The sequence below is a fragment of the Psammomys obesus genome, unplaced genomic scaffold (genome assembly GCF_907164565.1).
Source record: "Psammomys obesus unplaced genomic scaffold, mPsaObe1.curated_primary_1811, whole genome shotgun sequence".
Taxonomy (NCBI): Eukaryota; Metazoa; Chordata; class Mammalia; order Rodentia; family Muridae; genus Psammomys; species Psammomys obesus.
In genome coordinates, this window is record NW_026591086.1 from 3690700 (window position 1) to 3694819 (window position 4120).

General features: G+C 48.1%; 1 pseudogene; it reads left to right on the top strand.

Moving 5' to 3' along the window:
• LOC129678892 (uncharacterized) overlaps positions 1-4120 on the top strand; it is a 77335-nt pseudogene extending 73215 nt beyond the window's left edge.

Genomic DNA, 4120 nt, shown 5'->3' on the forward strand with positions numbered 1-4120 from the left:
CACACACACACACACACACACACACACACACACACACACACACACACCAATTCTCCCAGGACCAACATAGTGATGATGCCCTACTTGTGTGGAGAACAGCTGCATTGTTCCTGAGACCTATTTGTCACTGAAGTGCTTTGGTCACCAGGCATAAACAGCTATGGCGAGCATTTTACATGGATGCCAGGGATTTGAACTCTGGTCCTCACACTCAGTAACATTGTTTATTTTTTTAATTATTTATTACAATTTATTCACTTTGTATCCAGATGTAGCCCCCTCCCTTATGCCCTCCAAATCCCACCCTCCCTCCCTCTTCTCCTCCCATGCCCCTCCCCAAGTCCACTGATAAGGGAGATCCTCCTCCCCTTCCATCTGACTCTAGCCTAGCAGGTCTCATCAGGATTGGCTGCATTCTCTTCCTCTGTGGCCTGGTAAGGCTGGCCCCCTCCTCAGGGGAGGTGATCAAAGAACCAGCCACTGAGTTCATGTCAGAGACAGTCTCTGTTCCCATTACTATGGAACCCACTTGGACACTGAGCTGCCATAGGTTATATCTGTGCAGGATTCTAGGTTATTTCCTTGCATGGTCCTTGGTTGGAATATCAGTCTCAGAAATGACCCCTGTGCCCAGATTTTTTTGGTTCTGTTGCTCTCCTTGTGGAGTTCCTGTCCCCTCCAGGTCTTTCTATCTCTCCCTTCTTTCATAAGATTCCCTGCACTCTGTCCAAAGTTTGGTTATGAGTCTCAGCATCTGCTTTGATACCCTGCTGGGTAGAGTCTTTCAGAGGCCCTCTGTGGAAGGCTCCTGTCCTGTTCCCTGTTTTCTTCTTCTGATGTCTATCCCATTTGCCTTTCTGAATGAGGATTGATCATCTTACCCAGGGTCCTCCTCCTTGCTTAGCTTCTTTAGGTGTGCAGATTTTAGTATGATTATCCTGTATTATATGTCTAATATCCACTTATAAGTGAGTATATACCTTATGTGTCTTTCTGTTTCTGGGATACCTCATTCAGGATGCTCTTTTCTAGTTCCCACCATTTGCCTGCAAATCTTATGATTCCCTTGTTTTTGTAGTATTCCCTTGTTTTTGTAGTATTCCATTGTGTAAAAGTACCACAATTCCTGTATCCATTCCTCATTTCAGGGACATCTGGATTGTTTCCAGATTCTGGCTATTACCAATAAAGCTGCTATGAACAGGGTTGAGCAAATGTCCTTGTTCTGTACTTGCGCATCTTTTGGATATATGCCTCGGAGAGCTATAGCTGGATCCTGAACTCAGTAGCATTCTTAACCACTGAATCATCTGCCTAGTTTCCTGTTGCTCAGGCCTATCAGCGGTCGTTATTGCTCACGGTTTGGATCTGGGCCGCAGCCATAGGCAGGTGGTAGTATCTTGTTGGGAAGCTCTCTGTGGCCACCCATTCCAGGGATGGACACTTGGAATTTTTGCTGGAAAAGACAGATGGAGCAGGTGAGGTGCCTCAGCTGATAAAGATGCCTGCTGTGAGACCTGGTGATCCGGATTGAATCCCACGTGCTGGAATGAGAGAACCAATGCACACTGCAGGACACGTGCTCCTCCGCTCCCCGGCATCAACAAGAGCAACAACCAACCCTCCGTAGTAGCCCCTATTCATGCTTCCCAACACTATTGGCTGGCAACTTCTCGTCTCCTTAGACCCATCTGCCTTTGTCAGAATGTCACGGAGTTGGATTCCCACCTTATGCAGCCTTCCCAGGTTTGGGTTGTGATTTTCTAACACAGATCTGTACCCTTTCCATTCCCACAGATGAGCTCCCTGTTGTCTTCCACCCCTACTGGTGGGATTGTCAGCGTTTCGGATTCTGGCCATCATCCCAGGTATGTGGTGGCATCGTAGCTGTTCTGATTTGCATTTCCCAGAGGGCACATGATGCTGAGCATCCTCTCGAGTGCTTATCTGCCATCCATACATCCTGTTTGGTGAGGTGTCTGTTCAGGACTGTGCCTGCATTTTAATGAGGCTCTTCCTTTTCTTGTTGCGGGTAGATTTTGGACCTATGTCCTTTATCTGCTGGCTTTTTGCAAAGTGTTTCCTTCCGGTCTTGATATAGCATCTGGACATTATCTTTTGCAGACCAGAAGTTTTTAATTTTAGCAAAGACCCGCTTATCAATTTTTTTTTTCTTTGTGAATTGTGTTTTTGCTGATGTATTTGGAAAGCCAGTGACCTAGTGAAGGTCACCTGCATTATCTCCCAGGACTCTTCCTTTGATGTCTTGTATTTAGTTGTATGATTCATTTTGAGCTCACTTTTTGTGACGGGCAGGTCTGCATTTGTTTATTTGCATGTGGATTGCTGGGCATTCGTAACAATTCACGTCTTCAGGGAGACTTGAGCTTTCCCCATGTGGCCTTTTCTGAGTCACTTGGCTCCCGTATCACTCTTAAGCAGTTTTCAGACACAGTTAGAGAAAGCCTTCGCTCCTTTGGGTGGCATCTCGGTTGCAGGGCATGAAGTTACCACTTATCTGTAGAAACAGCATGAGGCTGAGCCCGGCTCTGATCTGCCTTTTTGTTGTTGATCTAATTTTCTTCTCTTTTCATCTTGGTTAGCAGCCAGGTGGGGAATGGCATTTATCAGTGACAGCCCACTTCAGGTAAACAATGAGTTAGGGAAAAGGTTAGTGTTGGTTTCCATGTAGGTGGCAGCCAAGCACTGTATGGAGGGGTCAGGAGCACGGAAACAGAGCCTAAATTGCCCCTGGGAAGGAAATACAAAGCAGAAGGCATGGAGAGGCAGAAGCGGGGCTCGGTGATTGAGCATTACGGTTCCTTCCCTATGAGTCATCTGCAGAGGCAATGTTCTCCAGGAGATGGAAAAGACTCCGGAGAGAACAGGACCTGGAAGGTCAAGATGAGCCTATTTCTGCAGAGCTAGTGACACCCAGGGCAGCTGGGCAGAGCCCCTTCCTTGGGCTTGCCTGAGTGGGCCCCTAGTTCAGAGCCTGGGGCTGTCCCATAGCCAGCAAAACACCTTGAGTTATTTAATCACTCCCTTTCTTTCTCTTCAGGCTCCTTTCTCTGTTTTCCCCCCTCTCTCTGACCTCCTCCATCTTGGCCAGTGCTTACTCAGCCCCTCCACCTAGACTGGGGTTTTGCCAGAGACCCTGTCCCAATGCTGTGTGAATGGAAGAAAGAAAAGAAGAAAACAAGGAGGAAAGGAAGGCAGAGAGGGAGAAAGGAACAAGAGCAAGTAGCACGTGTGTTGAAGATTCCACAAGGCCAGTATTTCCTCTTTTGACTGAGCTTGCCAGCAGACTTGCCACAAGGGCTGTGTGATCTGAAGGCAGAGGAAAGTTTCTGTGTTCTGCGTGAATAGGAAACACTGTAAGGGCCCCTGCATGCTGTGAACTTCGCTGAGCGACACTGCTACTTTAAGGGCATTGTAAAGGACCCTAGCCACAGTGCTTCCCTTGTGGAAGTGGTCTTTCGTGATCTCTACCAATTTAAGAAGCGACGCAGCTGTTCATCCCCTCAGAGAGAATCCACACCGGACAGTTTGTGTACTCCAGCCGAATATCGGCGATTTAATTTTTATTGTTTTGCCTGTGGGCACAATGCCTGAGGGTACTATTGAGTATTGTCCGGAGGAGAAGCCTGGGGACAGGGGTAAGATGGCACAAGCCTCGGGAACTATGCCAACTATGCCACATTCATCTCCCACAACGCAGAAACCAAGAAGACCCAAGAGAAGTTGCCTTCAGGGTCCAAGAAGGTCATTTCCTCGACCAACAGCACTGCTGCAGTCAGTGTTGTGGCTGGTGCAGGACGAATTGATAAACCTGGCTTAAAGGCTGGCTGTGCCTACCACAAGCACGAGGCAAAGAGGAACTGCTGGCCATGCGTAAGGGGAGTGGCCATGAATCCTGAAGAACAGCCCTTTGGAGGTGGTACTCACCAGCACATTGGCAAACCAGTGTTCGAAGAGACGCCCTGCTGGGAGCAAAGAGGGTCTTACTGCTGCCCGCTGGACTGGGTGACTACATGGAACCAAAACTGTTCAGAAGGAGAACAAAAGCTCAGGAGCTAATAAAGTATGTTCTTCGGGGGAGGGGAAGGCAGACAGACAA